Source organism: Dendrobates tinctorius, unplaced genomic scaffold (assembly GCF_039654945.1).
Source record: "Dendrobates tinctorius isolate UK_male_01 unplaced genomic scaffold, ASM3965494v1 ptg000040l, whole genome shotgun sequence".
In the NCBI taxonomy this organism is placed as follows: domain Eukaryota; kingdom Metazoa; phylum Chordata; class Amphibia; order Anura; family Dendrobatidae; genus Dendrobates; species Dendrobates tinctorius.
Window position 1 is genome coordinate 15628148 of NW_027361708.1, and position 18351 is coordinate 15646498.

Genomic DNA, 18351 nt, shown 5'->3' on the forward strand with positions numbered 1-18351 from the left:
AATGGCAAAGTCTTTGGAGATCCAGGCCTTGTTCATTTTCAGAAAAGTCAGCCGGTCAACATTATCGGAAGATAGTCGCGTGCGACGGTCTGTTAGTACACCACCTGCGGCACTAAAGACACGTTCCGATAATACACTGGCAGCAGGGCAAGCCAGCACCTCCAATGCATACTGGCTAAGCTCTGGCCATGTATCCAGCTTAGAGACCCAAAACTTGAAGGGGGAAGAGCCATCTGGGAGTACAGTGACAGGGCAAGACATGTAGTCTGACACCATCTGACGGAAGCGTTGCCTCCTGCTGACTCGAGGCGTCGCTGATGGTGTAGACAATTGTGGTGGACACACAAAACTTTGCCACATTTGGGCCATAGTGGTCTTGCCTTGTGCTGCGGCGCTGCCTCTGCTCCCTCTTTGTGCAGAGTTTCCTCCACTGCCTCGACGCACAGAGCTGCTTTGTAAAGCACTAGCAACAATGCTGTCGGGTGGAATGGAAAACATTATGGACTGCACCAGTGACTCTTCGTACTCCCGCAGTTTACGCTCCCGGTTCAACGTTGGTATGAGCCTTTGTACGCTGTCCCGGTAGCGAGGATCTAGGAGGGTGTACACCCAATAATCAGCGAGACGAGAATGTGGGCGATGCGGCGGTCGTTTCTCAGGCACTGCAGCATGAAATCAACCATGTGCTGCAGACTCCCAACTGTCAAAGAACCACTGTCCCCTGTTTGAGGCGTGACCTCGGCCTGCTCTGCATCACCCCACCCTCGCTGTACATACTGAGTAGAGGTTTGTGTACCTCCCTCCTCTGGAGAGATGTCTTCCTCCTCCATCGACTCCTCCTCATCCTCCTCACAAAGTGTCCCCTGCCTAGGCCTTTGTGAGGAAACACGTAGCGCAGACTGTCCAGAAGCAGATGGCATTTGGGACTCCTCATCCTCCACCTCTTCCGAAACCTCATCCCTTAGTGCTTGCAGTGTTTGTTGAAGCAGGCAGATAAGGGGGACAATCATGCTGACTAGTGCATCATCTGCACTCGCCATCCGCGTGGATTCATCGAAGGCACGCAAAACGAGGCAGATGTCCTTCATAGAGGCCCACTCAATGGTGCTGAAGTGTGAACGGCGCACAGTGCGACTTGTTTGCGCCTGATGCAGCTGGTACTCCATGACTGCTGCCTGCTGCTCACACAACCGCTCCAACATATGTAACGTTGAATTCCACTGGGTGGGTAGGTCACATATGATGCGATATTCCGGAAGGCCAAATCGTCGCTGCAGAGCAGCGAGGCGCGATCTTACCGTGCTGGAACGCCGCAAGTGAGCGCACTCTATGCGGACCTTGTGCAACAGTGCATCAAGATCCGGATAGTCCCTCAGAAAGCTCTGCACGACCAAGTTAAGCACATGTGCCAGACATGGGATGTGTGTGAGGTTGCCTAGGCCAAGAGCTGCCACCAGATTTCGGCCATTGTCACACACTACCAAGCCCGGCTGGAGATTCGCTGGCCCAAACCACACATCGCTCTCCTGCTTGATAGCATTCCAGAGCTCCTGCGCTGTGTGGCTTCGATTCCCCAAAGAAATTAATTTGAGTACAGCCTGTTGACGTTTGGCCACGGCTGTGCTCATATCGGTCGTAACAGGCTACTGCTCTGCTGTTTCTGAGGAACTTGAGTAGGAGGAGGAGTCTATGTGTACAGACTGGAGTCCTGCAATCCGTGGGGTTGGAAGAACACGTACAGCGCCACTCTCCAGATCTGTACCCGGCTCCACAACATTGACCCAGTGGGCAGTGAGGGAAAGGTATCGTCCCTGTCCATGGTTACTGGTCCACGCATCGGTGGTCAGGTGGACCTTGCTACTAACGGCGTTTAGTAGCGCATGTTTTATTTTGCCCTCAACATGTTTCTGCAGGGCAGGGACGGCTCGCCTGCTGAAATAAAAGCGGCTGGGCACGTTGTATTGGGGGACTGCCAATGCCATTAAGTCCCGGAAGGTGTCAGTTTCCACCAGCCTGAATGACAGCATTTCAACTGCCAGAAGTTTGGCAATGCCAGTATTCAGAGACTGTGCTCGGGGATGGTTTGCCGAGCAAGGGCGACTTTTATCCCATGCCTGTGCTACCGATGGCTGTGATGGATGGGAACGTGCTGCTATGGGTGGAATCTGACAGGGTCTCCGGACAACAGTGGCAGAGGTTCTTCCTTGGCGATCCTGTGAGGAAGCCGAACCAGCAGTGTGTGAGCTGGAGGAAGAGGCCCCAACACGAACTGAAGAGGTGGTAGGTGGTGCTGTACGTTGGCCTACGTCTTCAGGGTGTCTCTGCAACTCCAACTCGTGCTTGGTGCGCACATGTTTCCACATATTTGTGGTATTGAGGTTGCTGACATTTCTCCCTCTTTTGACTTTCTGATGACACAGCTTGCATTTGACAAAGCAAATGTCATCTGCAACTGTGTCAAAAAAGGACCACGCACTGCAAGTCTTGGGAGCGCCCGTTTTGCCTTTGGAATGAGGAATGCTCCTAACGGGTGCCGAAATGGAGGGTACAGGCAACCAAGTCTTCCCCCTCCCTCTGCCTCCTGTTTTGGCCGGTAGGGGAATCTCTTCCTCCGAGCTGCTCCCACCACCTTCCTGTTCCTCACGCCATGATGGGTCAAGGACCTCATCATCTTCCATCCCCTCTTCAAACAGCTGATTCTCCGGGGTTGTCTCGCCAGCACCGTACGCACCAGAAAGTGGCAACTGAGTCTCGTCATCATCTGATGCGTACTGAGGTGTGCTGACCATAGGCACTGGCCCACTCGCCTCTTCAGATTCAGAGGGACAAAGAAGTTGCGCATCACTGCATACTCCCTCTTCTTCACATTCAGGAATGCTGCTTGGCTGGCCCCCTCTTTCCAAGCCAACAGATTCCGAGAACAGAAGTAGAGACTGTGATGGCTCCTGTCCATGTCTCTCTGACTGCCTGGGCACTTTGGCAGGTGGTGAAGAGACAGATGGTTGCTCTTCGGTGCTCTGGTCCTGAGAGGCTGTGGAAGTAATTGAAGTCGATGCGTTAGCTGCCATCCATCCGACAACGGCTTCAATTTGTTCCTCCCGCAGCAGTGGGGTACGTTGAGGTCCTACAAAGCTGCGCGTAAAGGACTGTTGCCTGCTAAAACTGGGGGATGCTGATCCACTGGTGCCCGCAGCAGGCCCAGAATCCCCACGTCCTCTACCTGCAGAATCCCCACGTCCTCTCCCTGCAGAATCCCCACGTCCTCTCCCTGCTGAAACTCCACGCCCACGCCCACGCCCACGCGCCTTACTCCCTGCCTTCTTCATCTTGCCAGACTGCTTAAGATAGGCAGAAAAGTACAAAGGGGGGCCTTAGTGTGCTTATTCCTGAACAGCTGGTTACAGGTACAAGAAACACTAATTTTATGAAGTGTGTGTGTGTGGACTACACTTTAATAGGAGCTGATGTGGCCTACACAAGTTCCAAATGTAGTGTTTGGTGAACTTTTTTTGTGGTTTCTTTGTTGGAAACAAACTCAAAGTATGTGAACAAAGAATTGAAACTGATAGTATCACCAACTTTTTGTAGCTATTACAATGCAGGCAGGTAACCTACAATGCAAAAGATGAGGCTCCAAAAAAATTGGGTAATACTAATCTGGCTGCGCCGGCAGGGCACAAGCCAGAAAAAAAGGCTCCTCTATCTACTCCTATATAGTGTTTGCAACCAACCAATGTTGATGGATACGGATGGATGCACACTAATAGGAGAAGAAAAAATGAGCTGCACTCAAAGACAAATATGTGTGAGGCAGTGACGCACGTTGAGCGTCCTACAAACAGGCGTAGCTGCAGGACACTCTACTCTGCGTGAGCTGCACTCACACACAGTCAGAGACCTCTCAGACAGCCGTGAACAGTGCAGCTAAGTGGGCACTGGCACTGACAGGCTGCAGAAAGGCTCCGCTGTGTACTCCTATATAGTGTTTGCAACCACCGTAGATGGAGACGGATGGATGCACACTAATAGAAGAAAAAATGAGCTGCAATAAAAGAAAAATGTGTGAGGCAGTGACACGCTGAGCGTCCTACAACCAGACGTAGCTGCAGGACACACTACTCAGCGTGAGCTGCACTCACACACAGTCAAAGACCTCTCAGACAGCCGTGAACAGTGCAGCAAAGTGGACACTAGCACTGAAAGGCTGCAGAAAGGCTCCGCTGTCTACTACTAGTGTTTGCAACCAACGTATATGGATACGGATGGAAGCACACTAGATTGAAATTATGTAAAAAATGCAGCTCAAAAATTAAAAGATGTATGAGGCAGCAGTGAGGCACGCTGGGCAGCCTACAACCTGACGTGGCTGCAGGACCCACTCCACAGCGTGAGCTGCACTCACACAGCCCTTGCAGACAGCTGTGAACACTGCTGCTAGGGCAAAGAAGGCTACAGTGGTGGTTTATGTAGCCTGGGTAAAGCACTAGATGTTTGGTGGAATCGCTATTTCTAACTGTCCCTCACAGTCTTCTACAGCAGCCTGTCCCTAACTGAATTCACAGCAGAGTGAACCAGAAATGGCGGCTGCGGTGGCTTTTATAGTGCATCATGACATCATTTCGGCAGCCAATCACAGCCATGCCAATAGTTAACATGCCTACATGCCTAACAGGATGTGCCCACACTTCGGAGGATTCCCATTGGCTTAATCAAAGCAAGCAGGCTCATAGCATGATGGGAACTTCCGATTCCAATTCCGGTATCCGATATGACAAAAGTATCGGAAGTCAGTATCGGAATTCCGATACCGCTAATATCGGCCAATACCCGATATTTGCGGTATCAGAATGCTCAACACTACTTGTCATATTTTTAGAGATCCTGAGATGCCAAAATAGCAGAAATTCCTCACAAGTGGCCCCATTTTGGAAACTACACATATCAAGTAATTTATCTAGGGATGTGGTGAGCATTTTGAACCCAAAAATGGTTCACAAAATTTGATTTTAGGCTCATTTTTTTCATTTCTACAAGTAGAAAATGGACACCAAAATTTGTTAGACAATTTCTCTTGAGTGTGGCCATACCCCATATGTGGTCATAGACTGCTGTTTGGACACATGGCAGGAAAATCAAGACTGAAAATCACTATCTGACTTATGGAGCACAGATTTGTATGGAATAGCTTGTAGGTGCCATTTGCAGAGCCTCTTAGATGGTAGAACAGCAGAAACTTTCAAAACTTACCTCATTTTGAGAAATTACACCCCTAGTGATCAATTCACCATTTTGACCCCACAGAACTAGGCACAAAGGGAATGTTACAGAGTGAAAATAGCAAACTGACATTTTAGTACCCAATACATCGTGCCCAGCTTGTGCTTCTGGAGACATGTGCCCTCTAAATTGTTAAGTGGGCTCTAACCACTTCAAATTGCCATACAGGTGGCTACAAACTATGGTTGGGCTCAGAAGGAAAATAATTTGACTTTTGAAGCGCATATTTTGTGTGAGATTGATTTTTGGGAGATTTTGCAGAGACTATAGGCTACCAGTAATGTGAAAACCCCCTGTTTTACATTGACAGATTTTAGACCTGTGTGGGGCTTGTTTTTTGTAGGATGAATTTATTTTTTTAAGGTACAAAACATTTTTTATAGCTTTTAAGGCTACTTTTCTATTTGTTCTGTGCTCTCTGCTGAGCACTTGCCTTAGGAGTTTTGTCTAAATGCCCCAAAAAGTGGAATTCAGACAAAACAAATCACTTCAGTGGCCTCTGGTCCAATGGTGTCCCATATTTTTAGACATGCACAAAACTGTTGATAAGAACTCTTTTGTGCATGCCTTTAATGACAGGACACCACCAGAAAAGAGGTCAAACAGAGTACAAAGTGATTCCATCTGCATCACTTTATTGAATGGTTCCATCGGGGTTTCTGTCTGGATCACATTTTATGCAGATCTGGATGGAATCTTTGATGTAAACACACAGAATAAATGTGAACTGAGCTTTATTCTGATTGGGAGGCAGAATAAAAATAAAACAAAAAAATAGCAGTTCACGAATTGTCTTGTCTTTATACCGTTCAATGTGTGACATAAGTTTTTACATTTTTACAAATTTTGTTGAAATTTTTTTAAAGCAACCACCATCACGGGGATGCCAGTAAGATGAAAAAGGAAGTTCCCTCTCTCTGTAAGCCATCTAGATGATGCTGTCACTATTGATAGTGTCATTTTGGGGTTTACATGATCACGATTGGTATAGTATAGTATATGGCTGCCATCTGTTGCATCCTCGCACGTCTCGGTGGGAGCTTTTCCCTTATTTCTTAGTGCCATAAAAAGAAAGTGCTATATAATAAAGAACCTTAAACACTGCTGTAAAAAGTCATGGTATTAACTCCCTGCCTATAGCTCTAGGATGCTACATGGGATATACCCTTCCTCACTTCTCTTAACAAGGTTGTCTAAACTTCTTTCTTCTCGATCGCGTTGCTCCTCTGCCTCCCAGTTTTCTGCTTGCCTCCTTGTTCATGAAGTTTTATACCATAGGATGGCGACAAGCCTGAGCCACAGGTATGAACTTTTCGCTCTCCACAAAATGTGCACTCAGCTGCAGCAATCATGGAGCACAATGGCACTGAAGGTGTCCGGATGCAGTGATTTTGCCATTTTTCAGAGCAGCACCTGCAAATGCTGAAGAGAAGAGCTTGTAAATGATGTACATCTTACTTAGGAGACTGGCCATCCCTGATAGACTGCAGAGGTGGCTGGTAACCTAGGCAACATGCAGTAAACTATAAAATTAAAAATCCCTCCGTTCTGGAGATTGGATGGAATGTTTACTAAGAGGTAAATTGTAAAGTTGCTTGTTTTCACAAACATTTTGCAGGTTTACTCATTTAAGAAGCTTAGATAGCCTCAGATCTATTTTTAAATTATATTAACATTTGCCAAGGTTTTAAGGGCATTCACTATGGTAGCGAACAGTTAAGACTCTCCTCATTTGCAGATGACCTAGTTCTCTTTAACTTTTTACCACAGCAATTTCTGCAGCCTCTCCTGGAAAAAATCGATGGAAAAGTTGGCACACCAATGGCCTTAAGTAGAGTTGAGCGACTTTTCTTTTTTTAGGGTCGCGTTTCGTTTCGTGAAACCCGACTTTTCCAAAAGTCGGGTCAAGCAAGATCGTCCGATTATAGGGAAAAGTCGGGGTCGTCCCGAAACACGAAACCCAATGTAAGTCAATGGGGAATAAAAGTCGGCAGTGAGAGGAGGACAGGAAACACACCTACAGTGCCCATTTGAATGCCAAAAGCATCAATTCTTCTTACTTAAGCTTGTCAACCTTAATTAACTTCATAATATAAGTTACGCACTGAAAAATGGGGGTTATTTGGCTAAAGTTGTGGGGGGGGAGGGCTGGCTGCAGGTTTTCATGAGCCCTGGGCAAAAGAGCGCCCCTTTAACACATACCACAACTCATCATGCTACGATACGGCAGATAAATAGCGGTATAGTACAATGAAAAATACCTCACTTTTTACATCTCATGACGAGGCCCATCTATTTCTCCATACAGAATCATTGGTCCCATATAATGTTTGAAACAGTATATGATGAGCTCCACATAATGCTACAGTATATGTTGGTCCCCATGGATGAAGCTCCACTGTCTTATGGGCCCAAATAATGCTCCAAACATAATGGGCCCCATTTCTAATGCTCTAGTGTATAATGGGCCCTGTAAATGCTGCTCCAGTGTCTGATGTCCACCTTTGGAATGTTCCAGTGTATGGTGGGCCCCATCTATCATTCTCCAGAGTATAGTGCTCCCCAAAAATTGCTGTCCCAACATTGAAAACAATCAAATAAGTCTCCTCGCTAGGGAATCCCTGTACTTGTCTGGACAGGTGCTGTAGCTTGCTTAACAGCTCGCCAGCCGTTCTCACGCCCAGTATGGATTGCACGTGATTGCACAAAGGTTAGAAAGGGTACCGTATCCCCAGATAACATGTATGGATAGCGTACACATTCAAAATATATGTCTCAGGAGGCAGGCTCAGACGGTGTTAGGCCCAGTATGGATTGCACGTGATTGCACAAAGGTTAGAAAGGGTACCGTATCCCCGGATAACATGTATGGATAGCGTACACATTCAAAATATATGTCTCAGGAGGCAGGCTCAGACGGTGTTAGGCCCAGTATGGATTGCACGTGATTGCACAAAGGTTAGAAAGGGTACCGTATCCCCGGATAACATGTATGGATAGCGTACACATTCAAAATATATGTCTCAGGAGGCAGGCTCAGACGGTGTTAGGCCCAGTATGGATTGCACGTGATTGCACAAAGGTTAGAAAGGGTACCGTATCCCCGGATAACATGTATGGATAGCGTACACATTCAAAATATATGTCTCAGGAGGCAGGCTCAGACGTTGTTAGGCCCAGTATGGATTGCACGTGATTGCACAAAGGTTAGAAAGGGTACCGTATCCCCGGATAACATGTATGGATAGCGTACACATTCAAAATATATGTCTCAGGAGGCAGGCTCAGACGGTGTTAGGCCCAGTATGGATTGCACGTGATTGCACAAAGGTTAGAAAGGGTACCGTATCCCCAGATAACATGTATGGATAGCGTACATATTCAAAATATATGTCTCAGGAGGCAGGCTCAGACGGTGTTAGGCCCAGTATAGATTGCACGTGATTGCACAAAGGTTAGAAAGGGTACCGTATCCCCAGATAACATGTATGGATAGCGTACACATTCAAAATATATGTCTATACATCAGAAGGCAGGCTCAGACGGTGTCAGGCACAGTATGGATTTGACGGCCCAGATTACACAGCGGAGGAGCAGGGAGAGGTAAAGATTGCAAATGCTGGGGCCCTGCCCAAGCAAGGGGGGCCCACTCGTGGGCGTCGGTACTGGCACTGGGCCCCTCATAGTACAGCGGTGTGTCTGACGGCGGGTGTGCACCACCACCGTCAGAGACACTTGATTGCACTATGAGGGACCCTGTGCCAGTGCCCGCGCCCAAGAGTCGGCCTACCCACCTGTCCAGGGCAACGGCACTCGCACAGTGTCGTGCGCTAGGTGGTGACCCCGGCCATGGGGGGGAGGCAGCACAGTTAGGGAGTTTTAGAAAGTGGCATATGTTGATGTTGGACATTCAGCTGATGCAAAAGGCGAAATAGGTGAAGTACCAGGAAGAGGTGGACCAAAGCAAGCCATTTTTCTGTCACCCTATGTGTCATCAGGGGAAGGTGGGACAAAATCCTTGGAAACCCATGCGTGGTTCATTTTAATGAAGATTAGATCATCCACATTTTGGGTTGACAGACGGGTCCTTTTTTCTGTCAGGATTGATCCAGCTGCACTGAAGACTCTTTCCGATAGCACACTTGCAGCTGGGTAAGCGAGCTCCTGTAAGGCATATTGGGCCAATTCAGGCCAGGTGTCCAGTTTAGCGGCCCAATAGTCAAAGGGTAATGACCTGTGTGGGAGAACATCGATATGGGAGGAAAAGTAGTTTGTAACCATAGTTGACAACTGCTGTCTCCTGTCACTTTCCATCGATGCAGTATTACCAGTTGTGTGAGCGGTATTTGAAAAATCAGTCCACAACATTGTCATGAAACCCCTGTCTCCAACGCCACTTCTGCTGTGTGCACCACGAACACCTCTGCCAAGCTGCCCCCGGCCCGTACGGCTCGTGTGAGAACCATCACCGCTGCTGTGTGCTGGGAATGCCTCAAGCAACCGATTTACCAGAGTTGCTTGTTTATTAGCCAATATTAGGTCAAGGTTCTCCTGTGGCATGATGTTTTGTAATTTGCCTTTATAGCGTGGATCCAGGATGCTGGCCAACCAGTAGTCGTCATCGTTCATCATTTTGGCAATGCGGGGGTCCCTTTTTAGGATCCGCAAGGCATAATCTGACATGTGGGCCAATGTTCCCGGTGTCAATGATGCACTGCGAGTGCTGGGTGGAGGAGCACTTTCTGGCAAATCCACATCCCTCCAGTCACGCACAAACCCTGTACCAGACCTTGCCACGCCAACATTTTCACTTGCCCCACGAGATGCATCCTCCTCCCCTAAGTAATCATCCCCATCATCCTCCTCCTCCTCCTCTTCTTCCTCCACCTCGTCCAGGAGAGGTCCCTGAGCAGACAATGGCTGAATGTCATCAAGGATTCCCTCCTCCTCTTCCTCCTCATCAACATTGGCTGCAGACGCCTGCTCCTTAAGGTGCGTCAAAGTTTGCATGAGCAGACGCATAAGTGGGATGCTCATGCTTAGGATGGAGTCGTCTGCGCTTACCAGCCGTGTGCATTCCTCAAAACACTGAAGGACTTTACAAAGGTCTTTCAGCTTCGACCACTGCACGCCTGTCAACTCCATGTCTGCTCTCAAAGTGCCTGGCCGTGTATCCTCCCACAAATGCATTATGGCCTGCCTCTGCTCGCACAGCCGCTCCACCATGTGCAGGGTGGAGTTCCACCTTGTTGCAATGTTGATAATGAGGCGGTGGTTGGGAAGGTGGAGCAATCGCTGCAGCTTCTGCATACGAACGGAGTGTACAGGCGACCGGCGGATGTGCGCGCACAGTCTTCGCACCTTCTGGAGCAGGGCTGTTAACTCCGGATAATTTTTGAGGAAGCACTGCACCACCAGGTTCAAGGTGTGAGCCAAGCAAGGTATGTGGCTGAGTTTTGAAAGGGCTATGGCTGCCACAAAATTACGCCCGTTATCACTAACTACCTTGCCTGCCTCAAGATGTACACTGCCCAGCCATGACTCAGTTTGTCGCTTCAAGTACTCGGCCAGCACCTCGGCGGTGTGTCTGTCGCCCAAACACATCATCTGCAACACAGCCTGCTGACGCTTTCCACTAGCTGCTCGATAGGGGGACACATCGTGTGCAACAGTGGCAGCTGCAGATGGAGTGCTCATACGACTGCGCTCTGTGGACGAGCTTTCGCTTCTGGAGGAGGAGGAGGAGGAGGAGGAGGGTCGAACGCCTACAGCCAACTGTTTCCTATACCGTGGGCTAGGCAGCACTGTCCCACCACCGCTGTCCCCTGTGGACCCTGCATCCACCACATTAACCCAGTGCACAGTGATGGACACGTAACGGCCCTGGCCATGCCGACTGGACCATGCATCAGTTGTGAGGTGCACCTTTCCGCTCACTGACTGCTTGAGTGCATGGACAATGCGGTCTTTCACATGATGGTGGAGGGCTGGGATGGCTTTGCGAGAGAAGAAGTGGCGACTGGGTAGGTCATAGCGTGGTACTGCATAGGCCATGAGTTCGCGGAAAGCTGTGCTTTCCACCAACCGAAAGGGCATCATCTCAAACGAGATTAGTTTGGCAATGTGGGCGTTCAAACCCAGTGTACGCGGATGAGAGACTGAGTACTTTCTTGACCTACTCATAGTGTCTGGGAGGGTGAGCTGGACTTGAGAGCTGCATATGGTGGAAGTAGCGGTGGACAGGGCGGACTGAGAGAGGGTTGATGATGGTGATGGCGTTGGTGTTCTTTCTGATGGCCTAGAATCAGTCTTTCGTTGATATAACAGTGGGATTCCCTGACTGCTGTGGCCTTGCAACGACACCTCAACATTTGCTGCTGTGCTAACCGGTGGGCTTACAGTGGGGGAAACAATGTAGCGTTGCTGACTACCTTCGTTGTGATCAGTTGCACATGTGGCACTTGAGGTTTGGTGTTGTGTCCACGCTTGCAAGTGCATGCTGGTTAAATGTCTAAGCATGCAACTGGTATTCAAATTTTTCAGATTTTTCCCTCGGCTAAAGGTCTTTGCGCACTTCTTACAGATAACCTTGGCCTGATCATGAGGATTTTGTTCAAAAAAGTGCCACACTGCACTCTTCCTACTTTGGCAGACATTTTGCGGCCTAGCACGCTGTGATCTTTTGACCCTCTGGACAAGCTGTCCAGCAACTCTTTTGATGTTTGGAACCTGTCTTTGGAGTGCTCCGGGCCTGCCAGATAACAGCTGTTGCGATGTCGATGTCTGCTGTGGATGCTCCTCATCTGAGCTATTGGAAGCAGCACCCTCTTCCCCCAATGGATGCCAATCTGGGTCAACAACTGGGTCATCCATCACCTCCTCTTCTATGTCATGTGCACCTTTCTCTGTGTCACCGTGTATGGTGGTATAGTGTGCGGGAAGGGGCACCTGAGTCTCATCAGGGTCAAAATCTGGCTCTGTACACTGCGAGGACAATGTAGTGCTCTGAGTGAATGTACCAGCAGAATCATCCATCAGCGGCTGTGCATCAGTTCACTCCATGTCAGATTCATCTTGGCCTGGGTAATTCACCATTTGACTTGATAATCCAGGCATGGTATGTGAAAACAGCTCCATGGAGTAATCAGTAGTATGGCCTGCGTCATCCTTCAATCTTGGTTGGGGTGAAGGACACAAGGAAAGGTGTGGTTCATGAACATGAGCCTCCAATGACGACTCAGTGCTTTTACTTTTTACAACTGAAGAAGAGGAGGCGATAGAGCTGGAGGCTGAGTCAGCAATGTAAGACAAAACTTTTTCCTGATGCTCTGCCTTTAAAAGCGGTTTGCCAACTCCTAGAAAACTAAGCGTTCGAGGCCTTATGTAGACAGACGATGACGCAGGGTCAGCACCTCCTGCATTCGGTCCTATTTTGCTCTTGCCACTACCATCAGATCCACCACCAACACCATCATTACCAGCTGCCAACCCCCGCCCAATTCCACGGCCTCTTCCACCAGCCTTCCTCATTTTTGGTAGAAATGTAGACAAAATCCAACAAACTATATAGTAATGTAAAACAAGGTACAAGGTGTCTATAGGACAGGGGAGATTTAGAATTTCTGCACACACTTGTGGACAGTGGACACTTTTGGATTGTGTGAGGCCCACTGATATCTGAGCGCTATGTGACACGCTCGATGGCACAGCTGCCTGTGACCAAAGTGACGAGAGGATAATGGAGATTTTGAATCTCTGCGCACACTTTTGGACACTGGACACTTGTGGATTGTGTGAGGCCCACTGATATCTGAGCGCTATGTGACACGCTCGATGGCACAGCTGCCTGTGACCAAAGTGACGAGAGGATAATGGAGATTTTGAATCTCTGCGCACACTTTTGGACACTGGACACTTGTGGATTGTGTGAGGCCCACTGATATCTGAGCACTATGTGACACGCTCGATGGCACAGCTGCCTGTGACCAAAGTGACGAGAGGATAATGGAGATTTTGAATCTCTGCGCACACTTTTGGACACTGGACACTTGTGGATTGTGTGAGGCCCACTGATATCTGAGCGCTATGTGACACGCTCGATGGCACAGCTGCCTGTGACCAAAGTGACGAGAGGATAATGGAGATTTTGAATCTCTGCGCACACTTTTGGACACTGGACACTTGTGGATTGTGTGAGGCCCACTGATATCTGAGCACTATGTGACACGCTCGATGGCACAGCTGCCTGTGACCAAAGTGACGAGAGGATAATGGAGATTTTGAATCTCTGCGCACACTTTTGGACACTGGACACTTGTGGATTGTGTGAGGCCCACTGATATCTGAGCGCTATGTGACACGCTCGATGGCACAGCTGCCTGTGACCAAAGTGACGAGAGGATAATGGAGATTTTGAATCTCTGCGCACACTTTTGGACACTGGACACTTGTGGATTGTGTGAGGCCCACTGATATCTGAGCGCTATGTGACACGCTCGATGGCACAGCTGCCTGTGACCAAAGTGACGAGAGGATAATGGAGATTTTGAATCTCTGCGCACACTTTTGGACACTGGACACTTGTGGATTGTGTGAGGCCCACTGATATCTGAGCGCTATGTGACACGCTCGATGGCACAGCTGCCTGTGACCAAAGTGACGAGAGGATAATGGAGATTTTGAATCTCTGCGCACACTTTTGGACACTGGACACTTGTGGATTGTGTGAGGCCCACTGATATCTGAGCGCTATGTGACACGCTCGATGGCACAGCTGCCTGTGACCAAAGTGACGAGAGGATAATGGAGATTTTGAATCTCTGCGCACACTTTTGGACACTGGACACTTGTGGATTGTGTGAGGCCCACTGATATCTGAGCGCTATGTGACACGCTCGATGGCACAGCTGTGACAAAAGTGACTAGAGGATAAGGGAGATTGGATTGCTTTTAAAAAAGCAGTTTGTGGAGCAGTGGGTAAACAGCAATGCCAGCGTGTCAGGAAGCCTTAAAAGGCAGCCCAACAACCAACACCACTGATACACCACTATATAGCCTCCCCTTGCACTGCACACACAGTGACTTGTGTGTTGTGCAGGCCAAATCGCTAGCAGCAGAAGCAGTTTTTTTGTCTTCTTCCCTGCCTAACGCTCTCCCTACAGAATCAGCAGCAACCTCTCCCTATACTAAGATCGGCAGAAGTAAGATGGCGGTCGGCGAGCACGCCCTTTTATACCCCCTGTGACGCCCACCAAAGCAAGCCAATCACTTGCATGCCCTTCTGAAAGATGGTGGTGACCCGTGCCTAGGTCATCACGTTGCCCACAGTGTCCGTGGATCCTGATTGGCTGAAAAAGAGCGCAAAACAAACTTTTGAAACGCGACTTTGGCGCGTAAGTCGCCGACCTCGTGGCCGACCTCATCCTAGGGTCGGGTTTCGTTTCATGAAACCCGACTTTGCCAAAAGTCGGCGACTTTTGAATTTTTTCGACCCGTTTCGCTCAACTCTAGCCTTAAGATCAATATACTCAAACCAGAAGCTCTATTACTGATGGGACCCCACATGGTCTCATGTCCCCCCACTCACCTGATAGGCCATAAGGTCATACTTAGGTGTACTTATCACTCTTAGTCCTTTTAAGGCATGCTGCTAATAGACCAGAGGACATTCTACCAGAAATAAGGAGGACTAAGAGAAGAGGTTGCAGAGCTGGAGCCCTCAGGAAAGCTAGAAGAAGGCGCTATAGACCTGCTCTTCCCTCCGTCATTATGGGCAATGTGAGGTCACTCAGGAATAAGATGGACGAACTGTAGGCGCTGACCAGACATCATCGGGAATTAAGGGAGTGCAGTATGTTGCTGTTTACAGAGACCTGGCTCACCGAAGGTACTCCGGACACTGTTGTCTCGTTGGATGGCTTTAAACTTATTCGCGCGGACAGGACAAGGGAGAGCGGTAAGAGGAAAGGCGGAGGGCTGGCGATATTTGTGAATGATAGATGGTGTGACTCTAGGCACATCGTGGTCAAAGAGCAAACATGCTGTAAGGACATTGAGCTATTAGCTGTGGGCATGAGACCTTTTTATTTACCGAGGGAACTATCGCATGTAATCATGATAGCTGAATATGTCCCCCCTTCTGCGAAAGCTGATGCCGCCACTGAGGTTGTACAATCCACAGTGATCATGATGCAGTCCCTTCACCCCCAAGCACTCCTTCTGGTTTCGGGAGACTTCAATCATGTGTCTCCAGCATCCATACTACCCGGTTGCACACAGTATGTTACCTGCCTCACTAGAGACAACAAAATATTGGACTTGTTCTTTGCCAATGTGAGAGGGGCATATGCCTCGTCAGCCCTACCGCCCCTTGGAAGATCGGATCACAACCTAGTGCACCTCCAACCCGTGTACAAGCCACTTGTACAGAGAGAACCTGCTGTCACTCGCACAGTGAGGATATGGACTGAGGAGAGTGATGATGCACTGAGAGACTGCTTTGAAACAACCACTTGGGATGTGCTGCAAGATTCCTATGGTGATGACATGGATGGTCTCACACACTGTATAACGGACTACATTAATTTCTGTGTAGACAACACGGTACCCACAAAAGTAGTGAGGTGCTTCTCTAACAATAAACCATGGATCAGCCCCGGAATAAAGGCTCTTCTCAAAGAGAAGAAGTTGGCCTTCAGATCAGGTGACAAGGGCAGGCTAAGAGAGGTGCAGAAAGATCTGAAGAATCTAATCAGGCAAGGAAAGGCTAATTATAAGAGAAAGATTGAACTGAAATTGTCACAGAAAAGGATTCATGAAGTCTGGGAGGGTCTAAAGTCTATATCTGGGCATAGACAGACTGTCTCCAGGATGGTTGTAGATAAAGAGGGGCTTAATGAACTTAATCTATTCTTTAACAGATTTAATCACACACTGGCTGCTGCTGCCCCTGCATACCATTCACACCTCTCTGCTACAATAGCCTCACCCCCTGCTGCAACTTGTCAACTGAGCCAGGGTCTGTTCTTCACAAGTACCCAGGTTGCAAAAGAACTGGATAAGATCGAAGTTTTGAAGTCTGCAAGTCCTGACGGCATCAGTGCAAGGCTAATCAAAACCTGCGGGCACCAGCTGAGTGAGATCATTACACATCTGTTCAATATGAGCCTGAGAATAGGTATAGTACCACAACTGTGGAAATTATCTTGTGTGGTACCAGTTCCGAAGAAACCTTATCCGAAAGACCTTAATGACTATAGACCTGTAGCATTGACATCACATCTGATGAAGGTACTAGAGAGATTGGTTCTCACATGTCTCCGTCCTATAGTGAGCTCGGATATGGACCCTCTCCAGTTTGCCTACAGGCCGGGCATTGGTGTGGATGATGCCATTATCCACCTTCTAGATAGGACTCTCTCTCACCTGGAGAAACCTGGGAACACTGTGAGAATAATGTTCTTCGATTTCTCTAGTGCTTTTAATACCATACAGCCAGGTCTACTGAGAGACAAGCTGGGCCTTGTTGGCGTGGACCTCCAACTCTCCACCTGGATCCTTAACTACCTCACGAACCGACCTCAGTTTGTAAAGGTTTGGGACAGTGTGTCAGACACGGTGATCTGCAATACAGGGGCACCGCAAGGAACAGTTCTTGCCCATTTTCTCTTCACATTGTACACTGCGGATTTTAAGTGCAACTCATCTAGCTGCTACTTGCAGAAATATTCTGATGACTCTGCAATAGTAGGCCTCATCACAGGAGGAGATGAAAGAGAGTACAGAGATACTAACCAAGCTTTTGTGGAGTGGTGTCAGAGGAACCACCTTAGGATTAATTCTGGGAAGACCAATGAATTGGTGGTGGACTTTCGCAAGGGAAAAAATACACCAGTAGTGGTGAACATTCATTGAAATGACATTGAGATAGTCGACACCTATAAGTACCTTGGTGTGATCCTCAATAATAAGCTTGACTGGGCCCATCGCTTGGATGCAGTGTACAGGAAGGGCCACAGTAGGCTTTATCTGCTCAGAAGGCTGAGAGCCTTCGGAGTTGGGGGGGCACTCCTTGCATCCTTCTTCAACTCTGTTGTGGCATCAGTCATCTTCTTTGGTGTGGCGTGCTGGGGTAGTGGCATATCAACCAGGGACAGGAATAGGCTGGACAAACTGATTAGAAGGGCCAGCTCTGTCCTGGGATGCCCCCTTGATCCAGTTCAGGAAGTAGGCGACAGGAGGATACTGGCCAAGGTGAGCTACATGGTGCAGAATGATTCCCATCCCATGCATGAGACCGTGACAAAGATGTGCAGTACTGTCAGTGACCGGCAACTTCATCCTAAATGTGAGAGGGAGCGCTATCGAAAGTCCTTCCTTCCTGCTGCAGTTAGGCTGTATAACCTGCACTGTCCAAAACGGAGAACGACCCAAACAGTGAACTGATAGATCCAAAGTTGTGATAGTCCGGTTATATCCTTTTATATTCTTTTTTTTTTTTTTTGTATACAGTGGGGAAAAAAAGTATTTAGTCAGTCAGCAATAGTGCAAGTTCCACCACTTAAAAAGATGAGAGGCGTCTGTAATTTACATCATAGGTAGACCTCAACTATGGGAGACAAACTTAGAAAAAAAAATCCAGAAAATCACATTGTCTGTTTTTTTTTTCATTTTATTTGCATATTATGGTGGAAAATAAGTATTTGGTCAGAAACAAAATTTCATCTCAATACTTTGTGATATATCCTTTGTTGGCAATGACAGAGGTCAAACGTTTTCTGTAAGTCTTCACAAGGTTGCCACACACTGTTGTTGGTATGTTGGCCCATTCCTCCATGCAGATCTCCTCTAGAGCAGTGATGTTTTTGGCTTTTCGCTTGGCAACACGGACTTTCAACTCCCTCCAAAGGTTTTCTATAGGGTTGAGATCTGGAGACTGGCTAGGCCACTCCAGGACCTTGAAATGCTTCTTACGAAGCCACTCCTTCGTTGCCCTGGCGGTGTGCTTTGGATCATTGTCATGTTGAAAGACCCAGCCACGTTTCATCTTCAATGCCCTTGCTGATGGAAGGAGGT